Below are 21,296 nucleotides of genomic sequence, written 5' to 3'. Positions count from 1 at the left end.
ACTTTGCTGCACATCGCTTCCTAATTGGCTGTTCTTCTGTTTCAGTATTGACCAGTACACATAGGGATTTACTTTTTTAAATATTTAAATTGTTGGCCCCTGGCTTTTTTTTCCAGGAGAAAATCACTCTTAACACAGTCTACACCAGTGATTCCCAACCAGAGTGCTGTGGCACATTAGTGTGCCGTGAGAGATCATCAGTTGTGCCAAGGGAGATTTTTCAATGTCAACTAATTGGACGGAAAATGATTTACAAATGTGTTGTTAATTCAGCCAAGTATTTTACAGTATCAGTCCAAACAATCAATTGATCTTCCACTTGATGAGAGGTACATAATTCTCAACTCAACTGTATTATAGAGCACTTTCAAACGGTCTGTGTCTCCACCTTTTCCAATCATATTGCTCTGTGGCATGCTGTAAAATGTTTTCACAATGTGAAGTATGTGTCTTGTTTCAGTACAGGTCAGGAAACACCACTCAACACCATAGAATAATCAGTCAGGATATTTTAGGGGCACCCAACAATCTGGCCTTTGCCTGGAATGAGATTGATTAAATGCACAAATTTGGCCCCACTTAAGCAATATAAAAGGGGATGTGATATGCATTTTTAACAACCAGTGTTCAGTGAACTTCTTTCTTAGTGCCGCAAAATTAGTCAGCAGCTACAATATTTGCGCAATCACGCACGCTTGATTAGCTACAAGGTTTCTCATCCCGGCAGCTTTACTCTGTGATTCGTTTCTCTTTGTGCCCACTAGAGGGCAACATTGTGTCTCCAAACAAATACTGCTCGTGTGACATGTACACATACAGTATAAAAATAATAAATAAAAATAAGTTTAAAAAAGGAGTTATCGGTACTGCTTAATTTTTCAGTAATAGTTCCCACCCTTTTTGTTTTGTAGCCTCAAATCTAATATGTACTGTATTTGTTTTTATCGAACATGCTTCATTTTAGTCCGTGTTAATGTCCATCCATCCATCCATCCATCCATCCATCCATCCATCCGTTTTCGAATCCCCTTAGCCTGGCGAGGTTCGCGGGCATGCTGGAGCCTATCCCACCTGTCTTTGGGCAGCAGGAGGGCTACACCCTAAATTGGTTGCCAGCCAATTGCAGGGCACACAGACGAACAACCCTTCGCGATCACAATCACAACTAAGGACAATTTAGCGTGTTTCATTAACCTGTCATGCATGCTTTGGGAATGTGAGAGGAAACCAGAGGACCTGGAGAAAACCCACATAGGCACATGGCGGACATGCAAACTCCACACAGGAAGGCCAGAGCCGGAATTGAACCCTGCACCTTTGCACCGCGGGGCCGATGTGCCAAACATTCTTTCACCGTGCCGTCAGTTTGTGTATTATAATTGTATTTATCCATTGTATATTTTTATTCATCCATCCATTTTCCGATCCTCTTTATCCTCACAATAGTCGCGTGGGTGTGGGGAGTGGGCTTTGCATCCCGTCCCATGTTTTTTTTTTTTTTTAAACAACTCATTTCCACTGAGGTCTTTCTGTGGTCAGCGTTGAGGTATTTTTGGGCAATGTAACATTTCTCTGTGGATTATTCTTAACTGCTGCCTCCAACTAATCACACTCACTTTGCCCAGAGGGCAAGTCAAGATTAATTTTTTGTGGGCTAGAGATAGAAGATATGATGGTAACTCCAGGCGAGGAATTGTGTACACAATGTTGTAAAACATGGCAAGGGAACCTTTTTGAAAAGTCCCTTACATACAGTGGCATACAAAATTAATTTTCATCATAAAAATGAAGCAAATGTGTATTCATAATATGTTACGAGCATTTCACTTTTTTCTCTTTTAGTCAAGAGTTTTTTAGGTTTTATTTGTTCTCAGGATTGTATGCTGGTCCAAATGGCCAGGCCGCCAGTTCTTGAGCTGAACCCCTGGAGGCCCTTCCTGTTATTAACTGGAACACTGATTGCATTACAGAGTCTTTAAACAAGCACTTAATTTTCTCTAAGCGTCACAGGTCGTTCGGTTCATTTCTCCGTGTATTTATTTGCTTGTTTCTCCAAGCTGTGCATCACCTTGCTGAATTGATTTCCCCTGTTGGTATGGCATTTGCGCTGCCCAAACACATGCTTCGAGCGAGGAACAATCAAACCGAGACAATCGTGATTTAAACACATTTTTCACAAACAGACATGAGTGTTTCGCCATTCAAGCCAGCGGTTGTAGTCTGAACACGTCTGGAGCCCTGAGCGTGGGCCACACGCGCAGGCCACATGCAGTCTGCTTTGCCTTGAAAAACATATTGATTTCTCGCTTTCACGGGGGAGCTTAATGCCATCGATCGGTCAGACCATTTCAAGATCAGTGTAAGCATTCCTTGCCTGAAGTCACATGCCGGCTCTTTCCCTCAGGTAATGACCGACCTTGAGCCTTGAACCTGCTTGTCTGGCTGCAGAAGTGTGTCTATATGGCAATTCAGTCCCTCCACTCTGGTCCGATCATGCGGTCAACTTGCTTGTGCATTCCTCACAAAAGGTATGAATGAATGAAGCTAACACCTCCTCCTTTGACCTTTAACATCTTGTCTCCTCCTCCACTTCATTGTGGATCGATACCTCTTTGTATTTGCAGTGTATTAAACCACAGATCAGATTTCAAATTAAAAACGCATGCCATACTATACTTGGCGTAGACCCGCACAGACCAAAAAATAAAAGGGAACATTTTAGTGAAATAGACATAACAATTTTTAGGATTAGTTTCATGGCGCCAAAGTAAAAAGCTGTTTGAACTTGAATTTTAGCTGAATGAAGGAAACGCGGGTTTGATCCTGTCATTGTACAATTCCATAAATTAGAAGATGTCGTTTTAGTTTGAAGTGCTTTATTAAGGTTTACACTTGAGATGAAATTATACTGTATTGAGTCAGTGAAGGATGAAATAAATTGTGTTCTCAATGCATGCATGATCGTTTTCTTGAACTTCAGCATGATCGTTTTCTTGAACTTCAGCATGTTTCCAAGTTTCCCGCAGAATTATTTACTAATTTTCCGAGATTCTCGGGATGTAAATCCAATGTAAAGATGTTTTCTCAGCAGTTCAGATGGCCTTAAATCAACCCCGGTATCATTTTAAATCAGCAACCAGACTCTCTCTCACTTGATGGAATGTTGCCTGTGGCTTTTTAATTGCCTATATTTCATTCCAACTCCTTGCTTTGGTCCCATCAAAACACAGAATGCATTACAGATCCACTCCAGCTTTGGCCCCTTCAAAACGCAGAATAAATTACAGATCCACTCCACATCAAAGTGGGTTGGGAATAGACAAAACAAACATGAAAAGAATGAAGCATTGTGTACACAAGAAGTAAATCACATCTTGAGGGATCGCACTAGTGCGACAACTAATACACATGCTTGAGGTCCCAATAAGCGTACTTCACTTCGCCATTATTATACATACTGTATATGGAGGAGTATGTGGTGCCTATAGGTTGGTTTGTGTACAGACATTGAAGTCAATTTAATGTAAAATTGTTTGTGGTGATTGCTTGATAACGCTGTGTGTGAGGGTCTAAACATGAACAAAAACCCATGAAACTCATCATACACATCAGGCGTGGCAAATTAATTTAATATTAAATATTAAATAGTATTATTGTATGCAGTGATGGCTGTTCGAAAGAGCTCTATAAATACATTTGAATTGAATTGAATAGTTCAGTGAGTTATTCAGTTCAGTTTTCTAATTAATGGCTCAGGAGTGTCCCGTCGAATTTTTTTTAATGAAGCAGCCCCCGGCTGTACATACAGTACATCTATGAAAATTGGGAAGCACGTGGAACAGCTCAAAACCTAGAAAAAAAGTTTCTTGGAGCCATACCCTTAACCAAACAGGAAGTCTGCCGTTTTGAATTTTCTTTGAAGGTTGACCCCATTATTGGCCTTTCATATACAGTAGGTCAACAAACTCCTCAGAGATTTTATCCGAACAGCTTCAAACTCGATAATATATCCATATGTACAGCCTCAGATATTGAATATGAGGGATTAGTTCCCATGGGCGTGTCTGACCAAAGCTTCATAGGAGTTAAACCCGAAATAAAATGCAAGAGTATATTTCAGACAATAAGACAAGTTATGATGATTTGTTTGGCCATTATTCACAAGAGAGTTTTCACTGAGAGGGCTTCACTGGCCCATTGCTGACAAAAATTGGCGACTTCCCATCATCCAAAGTCCCATCCGGGCAATGAAAAATTCCAAATCCCATTTCGGGGAAAAAGAAGAAACCTTGTGAAACATCCTTTAAGACCGCTAACTTCATCCGTTATCCTCTGTGAATCACAAATAATATTAGTGCCGTAAGGATGAGCTGAGGGGAGCTACAACATCTCAATGAACGGTTTGTCCATCTGTCTCAGACTTCCCTCAGTTGGTCAAGGCGCTTGAACAGTTTAGCATGCTGTTCATCAACTTTTGTGTGTGGTTGGTAGTGGGATGTGGGTGGTGAATCCTGTGTTACCTCTGCTTCTCCCTTGCGGGATCGTTGCAAAATGTATGCATCAGTAAGGGAGGGGCACGTGTCAAGCGGAACAATTGAACAAATGCAAACCTCTGCAAGAGGAGAGGTGTAGGGGTGGTTCAGTTTACAGTTCCCTTGTTGGCCTCCGACTGAATCTTTCCAGATCTCCTGACTGGCCTCCTCTTTTTGCTGCCTCCACAATCCAATCACTCAAGGTGAGGGGGCGTGCCCACTCTCTTCACACTTTTTTTCTCCCTCTGTTGTTTTCGAGACAAAAGCAAAAATCTGACCCTAAGCACGACGAAAATGCGTGATTGTAAAACGTATCAGCAGTTGCTATGGAGATGAGCAGATCTGTTCCGTGGTCTGACATTCACCTTGCACTCCCTTCTTGACTGTTGGCTGCTCCAAACACACGTTATTCCTCCCAATCAATATTTCAGCAGCAGTCATCAAACACATTAGGCAGTCCATTAATATTGATGCAGCCCTTAAAATAACAAAAGAACACATGTTCTCATTCGGACGTCATTGTGCTGATTTTGGTGCACGTGTCGTAGATCAGTGTACAGTATTCGGAAATGTCATTTCATGTGACACTAGAGGCTGCCCTAGCCATGAACCACCATTTATAAACCTTTCCCTTCCCCCATCTGCATTTCTCCCTCGGCCCCTTTTTGCTCCTCTGTGCTTTCTCTCTATCTTCCTCTCCCCCGCACACACTCACTCTCCTGCAAGCTGAGTGTCTTTCCTGTATGCTGGGGGGCCAGCGGAGGGGAAGTACACCGAGAAAGAAAAGCACCGGAGTTCAAGTGCACAGGCTTAAAGACACAGCTGGCTCTGACAAAGGAGAATATCACAAAGAGGAACAAAACAGCCGTAAAAATGGAAAACGAATCACTCGTTGACAAGGTTCCTCGTATGTAGTATATGGCACATATCAGAGGAGAGCGGGGGAAATTCAAAAATATTTGAACAGGAAAATTCAGGAAATTTGTCTCCTCCCCTTTTCCTTTCCACATTTTCCCTCCCACCTTCCTTTCTCTGAATTGCCGCCCTCCCTCTCACTTCTCCTTCATTCCTACCATGCGCACGCACACACACACACACACACACACACACACACACACACGAGGCGATTGATGCTCTCTCCCTCCTTCGCTTTTCCCAGCTCCAGCTCTTTACACCTCGTGAGACTTTGGTGACTCTGGTCTCACACTACAAAGGAACCGGTTCTGCACAGCCGAAGCGCATGGCATCCCAGCAGCACCTCTGCCAGCCCCTCATTTTACTGCACACGGCGGACAAAATATAAAGAGTGGAATGGCGCAAAGGCTGGAGGGAAAACACAAATGTAAGGCTGCTAGTTGAGAGGGACGGCACGAACTCCTGAGTGAGCCACTTGGCGGAGAGGAATCAAGCGGTTTGAAACACAGGGCAAGGTAAAAAAAAAGTATTAACTTTCTCTTTTAAAGTTATTTAACAAGCAAATTTAACACATTTTAGTTTTATATTTAAATGGTGTTTTTTTTTTGTGACGGAGTCTCTTACTTTGTCTACGTGGAGCAGGGTTTTCGTAGTTTCGAAAGTAAATGTTTCTGTTTCCCACTGAACTGGAATATTTTCCATGCTTCTCCTGTATTCTGACCATGGATTTTGTCTCCAATATTTGCCAAACACATTAAGGTGTAGCCAGAAAGTCAGCTTTCTGCAAACCAAAGGCAGATTTTAAGGCCTATTCTGTTGCTGAGTAGTTGTTGAAACACTGTTGAACTGATTTAAGTGTGTGTGGATTTTATCATTGACGGGACAGTGTTGGTCTAAATTGGCTTTTATCGAACTGTTTAAAAGATGAAGAATCATGTGTGCCACGGAGATGAATCTCACACTCAATTTGACAACTTGTAGTGTTCATGCACTCAGTGCTCTGCGTGCCCACACCTATTCTTACCTGTGTGATTGTGTCCATGCGCTTCTCACCTCCCTGTGCTTCCAGCCTCTATTGTGTCTGTATCTCTCCACATGTGCCCCCCAAGGCCTGTGATGCATCGTCTTTAAATCTAGGCTCTTAACCAGCCTGCCTATCTCCATGGAGACCTGCTTACAGCACTCAGGCATTGAACTCCAGCGCCAATGCATGCAAATTGACAAGGGTGCCCTGCTTTTCTCCCTGCCGGGGAGCGGCATTCAGCACAGGGCAGAAAATCGCAGAGGCTTACTTTGTTGTTGATGGTTGCTGGAGCAACCTCCAACTGGGTCCCAAAGCGGCTCTAAAATCCGTAACGACCCGGGTACCCGCAGACCCAGTTGTCGGCTGTTGACTGGGAACTGTTCGTAGCCTGAAGGCACGCCCAACACCGCTTGGAGGTTGTTCCCGAGTTGGACTGGTTGATGGTCTTCATCGCTGTGGATTTGTTCAGGTTTTGTTGAGACTCATTTGGAAAGTCAAACCAGATACAGTATCTGACGTGGGCTTTTTTGAGATGTTTATTTTATTACTTTTTCTAACCTTTATTTGTCCAGGTAATGCAATTGAGAACAGATTCTCATTTGGAATGCCAACCTGGCAATATCTAGGCTTCAGTAAATTTATGTGTAAGCATTAGCATGACTTTTTCAGTGGCACCTGCAAGTTACTCATGTTGTAAAATGACTCCTATCTATGTTTGCACATTGTGAGGCAGGTTTATATTCAGCAATATTTACATCATAACTCCAGTTCAATGTATCACAATTGTCGGTCAGACAGTTTACGATTCAATAGCAGTAGTTAACAGTAATTGAGTAACACTAAAGAGGCATAAAAAGATATTACACCAACAGTTTTCACTTTCACTATTTATTCATTCATTCATCTTCCTAACCGCTTTATCCTCACTCGGGTCGCGGGGGGTGCTGGAGCCTCTCCCAGCTGTCTCCGGCCTGAATCGGCTGCCAACCAATCGCAGGGCACACAGAGACGAACAACCATCCACGCTCACACTCTCACCTAGGGACAATTTAGAGTGTTCAATCAGCCTGCCTAAGTGCAGTATAAACACAGAGATGGGGATAGACTAATGGTGTTTGCAACATACTGTATGTTTATGGGGTTAGATTCGAAGGAATAACTGAGAATTGAAAATTGAATATGCTGCTGTTCTGCCATTTGTGCCCATCAGATTTTGGATTGATTTCTCGAAGGCAAAGGCCAGATGCAAGTAACTGCTCCACGGCAAAAGTTAGTTGTCTTTCTTTAACGTTGACTCTTGGCCACGACTATTCTCTTGAGTGCTGGCAGCTTAACCAGTTAAGATGTTGAATAATCGACTCTCCAAATCATTAGCAACATCCCTGTTTAGATGGCTATGTTTCCAATTGTGGTTTGGTATCTGTGATCAATCCAACTCAAAAACGTCTAGGCTGGGACATTTGTTGTGTTGTTTGAGGAACCAAGTTGAGATGTCAAAAGCTGTCCTCAAAATTCCTTGAGACGACCTCATATTCCAAGTTTAGGTTAGCCCAACAAAAATAGCAAATCAGATGCACATAAATAGAACATACCGGTACTTCAATTTGACTTTTGGCCCCTCATGAGGCATTGCTGTAATGAGGCTCTGCTCCGTCAACTCATTGGAGCATATTTATGTCATGAAAAAATCTCAAGCATTTCAACAAAGATTAGAAAGGCATTCCATCGGCACATGTGCCAAACACCAACCAGTGAAGGCAAGTCTTGAGCCAAGTTTCTTCACGGTTTCTTTTTGTCAAAGTGTGTCTTTCCTTCAGACCGTTGCCGAGTACGTTCTAAACATTTGAGAAGAATGGCCTGAGATGTCCTTAGTGTGTGAACAGACTCCTTCTGCTGAACAATACTGAATACGAAACGGATTACTCCTGCCTCGGATGTTTATCGGTTATTATTACCACATTTGGCAAGAAATTCCCATGAATGGATGTGCGACATTAGAACAAAAGACTGCCAAAACGTGTAATGAAACACAACTCGTTCTTCACACTCAATTATGCAGTCTTGGCGTGAAGGTCAACACACAAGGCACGATCCATCCAGTTAGCAGACAGACGGAGATGTGCACCATGTGACCATCCACTATGGATGTGCTAAAGCTCTTACGGTCTGAGTGTGCTATATTCTCAGTGGACTAATTGTCCATTTGCATTTGTGAGTTTTCTCTAGGACACAGAGTTGAAATGAGGCTGCGTTGGGAGAGCTCCATCTGCATAGCCAGAGGGCTTTCCTACTTCATAAGCACCGTTTACCTCAGCTAGACTGAGCAGTAAAATGAAAGTTGAAGTTCTGTGTTTCCTCTAGCATTTTCCAGTCATTTGATGACCAACAATTAGCTTTTGTTTTGAGGCACATTTGTATATTGGATTTTTTGTAACCCAATAGTGAATTGGACCACTTAAATAAATGTCCAATTCACATAAGATGATTTGCAACACAAATCCTGCATTCAGATTCAGAAAATGTTATTTATCCATGTGGGGCAATTTGAGTTGTGCGAGAGAGGCTTATTGTAGAGACAGTCAGAACAAAAGAAATACATAGGATGAGAGTAGGGCTGTGGGCTTAGCACTTGAGGTCTTGATGTAGTGGTTCCAGTAACAAAACAGTTTTGCACATCGAGCAGTATTGCACAGTAAGGACACACTAAAGACAGTATTGCACAGTGAAAACAGTATTGCACGTCAAACGCATGGCCATAGAATCTACATAAATTGTCTTTCTTGCCACAGTTGTTTTCGGAATTCCAAAGTCAGTCATTCTCATGAATGATAACAAAAAAAAATGTCAGGGTCGCAAATGTGCACGACTGTTAATGCAGGTCTTACTTCATACATTTATATATGTGTGTGTATAAAAAATCTACAACAAGATGACAGATATGAAGCATGCTCCTCGAGATAAAATTAAATAAGCCAGGATTTAAATCTTTCACTGTCAGATGATAAATGGTGATGATAATCCTCGAACGGGTTAAGCTAGCATCAATTTGCGCATGTCGTTGAGAATCAGGCGGCAAAACACATTCCCCATGGTTTTCGTGCATCATAGCTAGTGAAACAACCTTTTCAACATCCTAGTTTAAAGCTAATCTCATTAGGCAAACATTATCGTCATATGTGTGATATTTGGGAACTAATAGTATATGCCCCCGACGATATAGTGCCAACACTCAGGTACATAATGCACTGCCTGAAGATCGGCGATAGTAAGCCTGAAAGCAAAGACTTTCACTTTGTCTCTCAACAGCAATCTTTAAAAATGTATTCATTTGTGGGTGTGTATACATTTGTTGTCTGTCTTGTACTACATTTGCTTGCTACATAAACCATTTCATTATTTCTTTGAAAGGAAAACGTCATGCATCGACTTGTAAGCGAGGCATCTTTGTAGCAAAACTGTATGCCATGTAAGCATTTTGTCATGATTTTGTCTCTCATGTTTCCCGCATGGGCTATGGATGGCATTTTGCACCTTTTGCTTCACAAACATTTAAGGAGTCACGTCTTTAGAAAGTTGGAAAAATAGTTGGTCATTTGCTTTTTTGTGAAATTGTCTGCCCTTGTGTCATACCTTCTTCTGTACATCATTCTTGGACAGTGTTTTTTGTTTATGGAATTGTTTTATGACCAATACCCCTTTTACACCCAGAAAAACTTGATGCTCATTCGGCACCAGGGCCAATGCTGTGCTTAGTTGGTGTTTTACAAGTTCTTATGAAGAACGTGTTTGGTTTTCCACCAGCAAAGTGCCAAGTATGGGCACATCCGCAATTGCTCTTCTGGGTGGGACACTTGAGCCGGAGTCCACCTCTCAACAGTTTTGTACAAAACTTCCGCGTGTCCACGGAGTCATTCCTCTATATCTACGATCGTTGTGATCACCTCGCCCACCGTCCCTTTTTGGACCATTGGCCCCTATGAGAAAAACTCTTGTGATGGCTGAGGCACTATGAAGACAGTCGATTGATCACTCTCTTTTTATTGATGCAGCAGTTGTTTTGACTGACTGTGCTGTTATTGTGAATATCAGTGGTTACACTATTTTCATTTATGTCAGCATGACATGGCTGTCGTCAGCACCTTATATTCCTTGTTCATAACAAAAATCAAACACCGCTTCAGCCGTCGAGGGAAAGATTGATTTCTTTTTTTCCATCTAGTGTCTTATCCATGTCTAATTAGCCCATTAGCGCTGACTTGTTAGCAGATCACTCTCCTCAAACACCTCTCACAACTGGTGTCAACAAGTTAATTGCGCAATGAATTGGGTTGGCGGGTTTGCTCAGGTGGTGGAGTCGTTGCATCTCAACTGTGAGACGGTAGGTTAGTTCCTCCACATCTTGATTTCCTTGAGCTAGATACTGAGTGCCTCTAGTTGAACTGAAGACTGCATCATCAGTGTGTGAATGAACCATTTAGAGTACCGGTATGTTCATTTCACTGCACCGTCCGTCATCATTGTGGCAATGCGGTGCCATTGGTAAAGTCTCTTTTGGTATTTTGAATTCAGAAAGGCTCTTTATAAAGTAAGTTCATTTGCCATTGAGTATGGCTGTGTAGTCAGTCATCTTGCAGGCTAATTGAGCCAGTTGCTTGAGGCTAAGTGTATTCTTTGGGACTTTACTTTCCAGAATGCTCACCGTGTACTTGCATGCACCACTGATGCTGGCAGAGGCCAGTTATACCCTGAACAGATTACCAGTCAGTCACAAGGCTGGTATTTGGATACAGACAACCCTTCACATGTAAATTCACCAAATCTTGCATGTTTTTGGTTAGTTTGTGGAGCCTGGCTGAGCCGCAGCACAATGAATGGATTTTTTTTCCCTTAAATTGCCCTGTCTGACCTTTTTTCTTTCTTTCTTTTTTAAAATTTTTTTTCTGGATTTTAGTGGCCCGTGTTTCCAGATGAAATGTGAGAGCAATAGTTTGTTACAGGCATCTCAAAATAATAACAAATGATATATCTAGTTTATCAGTCTGAACATCGGCTCATCTTATCTGGTATTGTGCATACAATGCTCTGCATTATGGGAAACACATGCTCGCCAATGGCAGTAATGTTATCTGCCTGTGTGCCCTTTCTCTGGTGCCAGACTTGGAGGAGGAGGAGGCGGACACTGTTTGAAGAAAGATGAAGGCAGTTAGAAGCAAACAGTCTGTGACTTGGATCGAATTGTTGGCGGGATTGAAAAGAAGAGAGGGGAAAGTAACATTGTTTCTTGGGCTTTATTTGCTCACTAAATTGTGACCTCCATCTTTTTCAAGGTGAGTTTGTTGATGTGCAACTTTCTTTTTCATTGCTAAGGATGTCTCATTATTAATTGGTAAATTCTATCTCCAGATTTTTAATTGAATGTTCAGTTTAAATTGACGCATCATTCATCCAGCCATTTTCAAATCCGTTTATCCTCAAGACTGCCGCGGGGGCGTGCTCGAGCCTATTCCAGCTGTCTTCAGGCAGTAGTCAGGGTACACCCAGAACTAGTTGCCAACCAGTCACAGGGCACACAGAGACAAACAACCGTCTGCGCTCACAATCACAGCTAGTCACAATTTAGAGTTTTCCATTAACCTGCCACACCTGTTTATGGAGTGTGTGAGCAAACCAAAGTACCCGGAGAAAACCCACGCAGGCACAGAGAGAACATGCAAACTCCAGACAGCAAGGCCGTCACCGGAATCGAACCCTTCACCTCTGCACTATGAGGCGGATGTGCTAACTAGTTGTCCACCGTACCGCCCCTGACGCATCATATTAATCTGAATTTGTCTTTTCGCAAAATCAAGTCGAACATTTTCTTTGCCATTCATTTACACAGATGAATATTTCCTTTGAGGAATAAACATGTAGGAGATTAATCCACGCTTCTCAGCCTTCCAATGAGGCTGACATTTATTTTGGCTCCGCCCCTGAGTGTCAACTGAAATTGATGTAAAAGTGCCCATGGGCTTGACTTGTGAAACCTGGTGAGCCACGACGCTCGCAAGGGGAGCCCGTGGGGACTGTGACATCAGTCTCAGTTACCAGTAGGTGGCAGTCATGAATAAAATGTCAGCCTCCTGAGATGGCCAAAAACAGGTGGATTAGTTTTCTTCATTATTTTTCCCCAAACACATTCATCATCAACATCAGAATATCATGTTTAAACTCGTAGGGGTGCATATAACATACTATTGGAAAGACTTGAAATTTAAGTTCCTTGTTAGACTAATCTGCACACGTATTTCCTCGATAGTCCTATTAATTGTCATTGTAAAAACTCACAGTTATGTGATGTCAGACCAAATTTTATTTGCAGGTGATCCTTTTGAGCTTGTCAAGATGCCAGTTAACATCGTTAGTAAACATTTTTGTGTTTTAGCCTTGGTGGCAGTCTGTTTTTGATCGAAAACACAAAGGTCACCTCCACAGCCCTTTGCGCAGTTTGAGTCTGACCTTGTTGTAAATAAACAATGGTTCATAGGCGTAACACTTAGGCTATTTGCAGAGCATCACAAACAAACATTTACTAGTGTCAAGAGTATGGAGGAAGTAGAAGCTGCCCTCGACCGTTTGTGTCGCAGGGTCACATCTGTAAGATGAAAGGAGAGACCGTGGTCGGCTGCCTCCATACAGGGATGGAAAGGTCAGGAAGTGGCCCCAGCACAAACACCAGGCTCATTGTTCAAGTTCAAGGTAATGATGAGTGGTGGTTACATTCACGTAGGGAAGTGTGTGGTGTCCATCTTTGAATGCCGCATAAAGCTTGCTGTTGTGCTCGCATGTTGGCCCAGGTGTGTTCTCCCGCTCAAGTACATGAACGAACAAAGCCACAGCCAATGTCAGAACGCCGTTAACCCCACTGCCCCCCACCCCACCCTGCCCTCTTCTCTGTTATGTCTGCTCAGTCGTCAGCTCCTCATTAGCTCCTCACAGGGGATTTCCTGTTCACCCCCCCTCTCTTCCTTGTTCCTGTTCAACGTTGAAAACTATATTTGCACTTTTTCCACAACAAAATATTACAGATTAAACCGTTGGCTGTGCTGAATTTAGAAACAGACGGTCAAAAGGTTACGGCATTGAGAGTTTCTAAAGGGTTTATAGAGCAAAGCAAAACCGTTGGGAAGTTGGGGCTAATTGATTACTTTGCACTCCCAAAGAGGACTGGCGTACATATATACACAGAGGCACATAATTCAGAGTCTGACTCACCCCTTTAACAGAAAATCAATCGCAATACTGGACTGATTAATCAGTCCCTCTGTAGCCCCCACTACCGCCCCGCACCCCACTCTACTCACCAACTCTCCACTCTCTCCCCTCAACCTCACTCGCCCCCTCTAAGCTCAGTATTGATTTGATCTGAATGCACTTGCTTGCCGTTTATCCGTTATCCCGCCCCCTCCCCCCATCGCGGTCACAAACTCCCACTGCATCGAGCGGTCACAAAGAACCTCTCACCAAAAGCAGTGTACTACACGCACTGCATCATACACTCACACATTTATGTCACCGCATCATCTCAGTAATTCTATAGGTGCCCATTTGTATGCATCTCTCAGTGGGATTTAACTTCATTATTCTGGGGTGCAGATTTGAAGGGGGCTTTTTAGGTTGCAGGTGGATTATGTGTGTGCTTGTGTGTACGTTTCTGTATTTTACACATGCACACGCACACCAGTCTCACAAGGCAACATTCTTAAAAGGCTTAACTGACAGCTCATTTGAGCCCCCCTGCTTTTCCCCGACCATTCTGGTTGGTGGCACACAGGTTGCCATGACACCAGACTGTTTTGTCTGCCCTTTGACCTCTGTAAGGGGTGCTGTGGTCAATCAGGCATTACATGTGAGGAGCAAATAGTAGGGAGGAGAGGGAGGCGGGGGCGCATTTCCTCTGTAAAATTAAGGTCCAAAAGGTTCCTCTATACATCCGCTTTGTAGCTGGCAGAAGGTGGGGAGCCTCAGAGAAACTGGCGGTCGAACAAAGACACATGTGCACAGACATGGCTCGCGATGCCTAAATGAACTAGGCTGCTGCAGCTCCCAGCCGGTAGGGAGTTATTATGCTCATTGTGAAGCCGGACAGCTAAAGCTCTTTGGCTGCTTCTTTTGAAGTTCTGTTTGTCGGACCCGAGCGGGAGGCTTATCACTTTTCCCTCAATTTAGATGCTTTACAGATATCATAAATTCAAATTGTGTGTCCGCTTTGCTGTCAAGCGGTAATTGTATGACATTAAAGTCGAATGATTTACCATCAGTGCAGAGTCATGTTGTCGGAGCACCCGTTTACACAAATGCCAACAGTCAAAGACACAAATGAGCAATCGTCACCAAAATGTCATATTGAATCTTCATTGACGTTTCATAACATTGCTATATTTTCAGACAGAATTATCCAAAAACTCCCACACGGTAGCCTAAGTAACAAATGGATAACCGTTTGGTTAATTAAGGTTGCCTTTAATTTGATCAAAAATCTCCATGGTCTCAAGAGATGAAACCACGACCTTGTGAACTTCATTTATTCTGTGTAGATTAGTTGCTGTTCACACGTTAATGCGCTTTCAAGATGCTGCAATGCTCCAAAGACGATAATGTGTCTTCCACAGCACTTTTAGATGATGTTATCCGAGTAGCCCATGAACGTCATGGTCTTGTCCACTTGCTGCAGATTTTGACCCTGTGACCTTTTGGTTCAACAATGATTTAAGTCCTAAGGCTCGTCATGTGTTTGTGTGTTTCAGCTGCATCTTTTCTCTTCTGGCTGAGTTGCACCTGCTTAAACCAGGAAGGCATCAGAAGGTAATGCCATTTTAATGTTATTCACGTGACCTGTCCGTATTTCTTCTTCTATTCACGTCAATCTCTCTTATCCAAAAGCAAATTCACCGACCTGAACACACATTGACTTTTGAACAGAAGTATTTCATGAGCGCAAAAAGACTACGTTAAAGAGGTCTACGTTAGTTCATGTACACTCATGCAGAAAGGCCTGCACAACATACGCAGCTTGGCATTAACACCAACATCCTCCAAGTGAATTGTTTTCTTCAGTTAGTGAACGCGAGCACACAAAAACTACTTAGCCATTTTGGCTAAGTGGCTATATATATATATATATATATATATATATATAGGCCAAGTAAAAATACATTACCTTCTGGTGAGGATCAGGATAAAGCTGCAAAGTCAGGACTTACGGTGTTTAGTTTTTTATCATTTTCCTTGAAAATGACAGATAATGACTCTTACAGTCCAAATATAAATTTGTACCATGGGACTCAAATTAAAATACGCAGTTCTTTGGATTTCATATATCAAAAGAACTGTGTTTTTTCCCTGCCTCCATACAGGGAGGGAGGCAGGCATCTTCATCTTTAGACTCAAGATGAAGATGGGCGCAGCTACATTTGATTGGTGCAGCTCCAATCAAGCTATTGTGTTCGTTCACAGTGGACAGTGGAGGGAAGTGCAGGGATGGAAAACAAAAATGCTAACATTTTCCGATCCGCTTTATCATCACAAAGGTCACGGGGGGTGCTGGAGCCTATCCCAGCCATCTTCAGGCAGTAGGCGTGGGACACCCTGAACCGGTTACCAGCCACTCGCAGGGCAGAGACGAACAACCATCCGCGCTCACACTCACACCTAGGGACAATTTATAGTTTCCAATCAGCCTGCCATGCATATCTTTGGAATGTGGAAGGAAAGCGGAGAGAACATGCAAACTCCACACAGGAAGGCCAGAGCCGGGATCGAACCCATGACCTCTGCACTGTGAGCTTGACGCTCTAACCACTGGACACCGGGCCACCCTGTCGAACAATCCAATACACTAAAATAACAAAGTTATTTTAGTTATTTTACCCCCTCAAAAAAGTATTTAAAAAAATCAAATTAACAAACAAACACATGAGAAGAACTCACCACCACTGGGAAACCTGACCGCAAAAACAACAACGAATCAGCAAAGACTGAAAGAAACCAGCGAACTAAATCCTAGCAAACTGACAAGACGACGAGGTACACCTGGACAAGACACAAGTGGTTGACTGGTGGTGATTGATAGACAGACGGAACTGGGCTGACGAGGACAGGTGGAAACAAAAACGAGTGAGACAAGACATGAAGAGACAAAAAAGAGACGGGGAAAGCGTGACAATACCTGAAACAAAGCCAAATCAAATGCAAACAAAGTCAACAAGAACACACATCATGGCAGTGGATCATACAGGTAAGCAGGTCATTGCTTTACTTTGAACGCTCCGCTTCATTCACTTTGACAGCGACAAAAGTGCTTGTTTGCTTTCGCGCTGCAAGAGTACGTGTCGGTCAACAAGAATGGATGTTTTCCGTATGTGCTTAGAGCAGCGATGGCATTTTCCGCCAAGGTTGAATTTTCAGTTACGTGTGAGCTTATTTGTCTGTCCGTGTCGATGAAATTTATGAACAAAAAGTAAAATACTCCCACAAAGCTGTGCTTGAATGTTTTAAACTGTTGATGATCTCTTGAGCACTATCGTAACCAGCTTTTATTTTCAACCCCAAAAAAAGGTCTGTTTCTGGATCTCAAGTATAGAATATTGGCAAAGGTTGTGGAAAACATCTTATTTTTTCCTCAAACATTCTGACCAATCACCAAAAACCAATCGCAGCTGCAACTCAAGAACGCTTAGGTTCACATCTGTGCCATAGCAACAATTTGGTTAGTTGCCAGGCTGTTTGGGTTGCCAGGCAAAGGGTTCCCATGGCAACGCTCCTTTTGCCATCTTGGTATAAGAGCCTGGTTGGAAAAACAAAATCAGCATTGCAACATGTCACGCTCTTGCTGTATTGTATTGGAAGTGAGGACACGCCAATGTTTTGATTGTGAAAATGGGTACTCGCTGAAACGGAACCGAACGTTCAGCTCAGCTTCCACAATCTCTATGTTCCATTGTTTAATCGCCCCCACCAACTCAAAGCTTTAAAACAACGCACATCATTTACGATGTATTTCTTCTTTGTCTTTGAAGAACTATGGCCATCAGCTTATATAAAGAGAGGCGGGCCAACTTGTGTCAACGCCAGAGCATGATAATTAAGCGAAACCGTGAAGTTAAGCCTCAGCTATGCCTTTTGCCAGACAAGCCTGCTGCTGCAAAGGGTGGAGGGAGCAGGAAGCCAGAGGAGGATAGCTGACACTGGCACAATTACGCCGCATTTCTGCGTGATTTGCCTGCGAACGTACGACAAGGTGGGAAATAAGGTAGAGTCGGCGGGTGCTGTCGAAATTCTTGGCGCGGCTGGGGAAATGCTGGCGGAGGGTGGCTAAAAGGGTAAGAGGTGGGCTACAGGGACTTGTGAGTGTTGAGAGCTCGGGGTGGCGGAAGGGTCAGAGTAAGAATAGGATGAGGATGACAATCAAAAACAATAGGTGAAAGTCTTGTCAAAGTCTATCAGATTGTCTTTTTTTTTCCTCATATTGTCTACTCGTAGCTGCAAAGTTCAACAGGAGGTCTAATGTGACAAATCTCTCTATTCGAATTGCTTTGCTTTTAACATTCTTTCCCACGCAGTAGTGCCGCACTCCTACACGGGCTGTTTTTTGCCAGCAGTGGCTTTACATTGGAATGGTGTCAACGTGAGACAGGAATCAGGGAACCCAAGATAGATGACGCCGCAACAGCCATCAGTTTTTTCTGCTTGACTGTATGAGATTGACAGGTCTTTGCGGCCATGAATTGCGGTCTGTCAAAACGCTGTCAACCCTTCACAACTGCTGTCGCAGACCTTCCAAAAGTAGTGCTTTTTGCTATCTAGAACAGTTGTGAGTTTCTGGGACATTGGTTGGCGCAATGCTACATTTGACAGTGGAAAAAAAAACAAATGAGGCGACACAGTTTTGTGTTTGGTTTTGTTCAATTCGAGGGGTTCTGGAAATGTGACAGACCAGAGTAAAGATGGATAAAATTGCAATTGCATTAAGTGGATGTTAAGGCTGTGAACATGCCAAAGAAGATGATTCATTAAAGACGATAATACTGGTTCAATATCATGTGATGGCTCACCCTACCCAGTGACTTCTGCCATGATGACTGTGCGATCTCCAGCATTTGAGGAATTATTTTTATTTTTTCCTCCAAAGGTTTGGGTCATATTCCAAATTGTACGACCTTGAGGTTCTTCAAATATTGAGGTACAGTACTGCTTCGTTCACCAAATCCTTGTTGTCTGTCACGCCTGCTTTCAATGTGCAGCCTCGAGACACTAGAGTAACAGTGAGGCACAGTCTCCGCTAGAGGGCATCGCATGCTTAGAAATACATGAGAATCCCATGAATGAACATGGAGTCAAACCTTCAGCAGTAGTCTGCTCACCGACGTGAGAGTTGTAAATATGCGGCTAATTCATTGTTGTTAAACTTCTCACTCAATCCGTTTGTGCCATTCAGGTTTTCCACTTAGTTATGTTATCCTGCGGCAAATGAAAGAATCAATTCTGCTGCTTACGTTTCTGTCCAGCTGGCATAGACATCTGAGAGCAAAGATGCTCCATACAAAATGGGGGGGGAAACGTGGTACAGTTCGAGCCTTCAAATAAATCAAATGTTTACCCTGCTTGCTACTTGCCTAGAAGGAAGCAAAGGATGATTGTTTAGCGTTTCTACACTGAGATCGTGTCTGGGGGTGCAGTCCAACCGTCTGTGCTCTGCAGCGTGAGGTAGTTGGTTGTATTGTTTCGCATAATAAACAGCACGGAGATAACTGTACAACCTTCTAGCTTTCCCTGCGGAGTCACTTTTTGCCACGTCTAATGTACCCCCGGCCGAGAGGTAAGTATGTTGTTACTCTGCGAGCCCATCGCCTTGTGGATAACGACGTGACTCATTCATTTCTAATGGTGCGTCTATTATCCCCTGCAGGCCTAATGGTAGCCGCTGCACAGCTATCAGGAAGATTTTATTATTATTCGTCAGCCTAGCGATGTGTCATGTGGAACACCTTCTGGTTTGTGGCAGATTAGTCTTGAGGTCCCACTGCACTGCAAACACTTTGGGGAGAACAACCTGAGCCTCCCACACGACCTAAAGCATATCATGTACACACCAAGCATATATGTTGTACATGGCCTCGCGATTGATATTGTTGGTCCTAAGCAGTAAATTGCGTGTTCTTCCCCCCACCCACTATAACACAAAATGTAGAGTGGCCTTGTCAATGACTTTGGGTTTGCTTGCTGCCATGGTCGTAGACGTCTCGCCGCACAATGCTTTGCAACCCTGCAGACTCTCCCGCTCGCTAATATATTCCGGGTTTCAACCCAATAACCTTACCACCTCCTCCTCGGTTTGTCAGTTTGCGGTATGCGCCGACTGTTGTGCATTTTAGCCGTCTCTCCTCCCACCTCCCAGAAAAGGGGCATCTATAAGAATAATGCTGATTCGGCACTGCCGGTCGTCTTTATCATCCCTGCAGCATGCCGCCCTCCTGCCAGTGGAGACGGATGAACACCTGACAGTTGTGAGGCGTGTGGGCCAAGGATAATGAGCATGGTGGAGAGATAGCAGCATCTCTAAACGTCTGACTCGTTGCCCATTCGTCCCACATTTAACGTTATTTACATTTCATTTTTTATTCATGCGCTGCTCTCGTGATTTGCGGCAAAGAGTCCAGTGCAAACCGACCTTAACTTGTGCTTCTCCTAAAGCGTCTGCAAACGCCATTCTTGCTTTGTTCCCTGCGATAGCGGCTAGGTTCTTGGGGGAGAAAATGAGTGCGTCTCGACCCTGAGACAGACGAGGCAGACACCATCCATCCCAGACTGATGATGTCATCCCCGTGGAGCACTCCCAATGCTTTGTCTCTTAGTGGCACTGCAGAGTACAGCCGCAGGCGTGCGCACACACTCGCAGACACGGATACACACCCACACCTGGCTGTCACTTTCTCGATGTGACCGGGAGTTATGCTCCAACCTCCGAGAACTGCCTTTGCACGAGGTTTCGGCACAAAATGGCTCCCTTGTTAGCCGCAGCCTTGCAAAGACAGTGTGGCAGGACACACAAATGGCCGAGAGCGGGCAAACCCTGTGCACTCGACTGTGCACGTGTAGCTTTGAGTATGGGAGTTAATGACGTGTGTGCTGCCGCATTACAACATAGTACTTGGGTTTCTGTGCAGAGTGATGCCAGTCAGTCCTTTTGTCAGACTGAGGTGAGCAGACATTGTACCCAGACAGTCGCATCCCGGGGCAAATACAAGAAGACTGAAGCTCAACGTAGATGAACTCGCACAGTATATATACAGGGTATGTAGGTCTCAAAACAAGAGGCTGCCTCATGAATATTCATCAGGCGTTATGAATGTGTAGATTGTTTTTCTAACCTCTAATTCGGGTAGAAAAAAAGGTTGGCATCATCGCCCATGCATATGTATGAGATCCTCATCTGAAAGCATTTTTAACAGGTGAAAGTGAGTTTGTCTTAATCGATTCCCATCACGTCAGCTCTCGTCTTTCACCGGCAGGCTTTTACACGTCCTTGCTCAAGCTTCCTTTGTTCCTCTCTTAAAAGATTGTCTTTTTCGTTTTTTTTCCTATAGGCCACAAACTAGAAATGTATATAATCAGTTCAGCAAAAAGTGTGACACGCTGCTCATGTTCTTGTATGAACACTCTCAAGCCATTAACCTGTAAAGTTTCATGTCTCCTCACGTTTATGGAGGTTTCAAATTTGTATTTGCTGTTATTTTCCAGTTTGCCCAAAGGCCGTAATTTTGTTTACCACTCGTGGTCAGCTTACT

The 21,296-nt window shown here is 43.5% G+C and overlaps 1 protein-coding gene across 23 annotated transcripts in view; it reads left to right on the top strand.

The window, feature by feature from the left end:
• The window catches only part of spaca6 (sperm acrosome associated 6), a 41,627-nt gene that overhangs the window by 3,965 nt on the left and 16,366 nt on the right, over positions 1-21,296 (top strand). For 6 of the 23 annotated variants that reach the window (XM_052065544.1, XM_052065547.1, XM_052065546.1 and 3 more), the window contains 2 exons: positions 2,405-2,528; positions 15,258-15,315. The gene's annotated coding sequence lies outside the window, so the exon portion shown is untranslated. Of the gene's footprint in view, positions 1-2,404; positions 2,529-5,598; positions 5,963-11,626; positions 11,799-15,257; positions 15,316-18,640; positions 18,692-21,296 lie in introns of those variants that run through there. The other 17 variants (XM_052065539.1, XM_052065536.1, XM_052065523.1 and 14 more) reach the window with 7 other exon arrangements.

The sequence above is a fragment of the Hippocampus zosterae genome, chromosome 5 (genome assembly GCF_025434085.1).
Source record: "Hippocampus zosterae strain Florida chromosome 5, ASM2543408v3, whole genome shotgun sequence".
In the NCBI taxonomy this organism is placed as follows: domain Eukaryota; kingdom Metazoa; phylum Chordata; class Actinopteri; order Syngnathiformes; family Syngnathidae; genus Hippocampus; species Hippocampus zosterae.
This window is presented reverse-complemented; position numbering and strand designations above follow the sequence as displayed.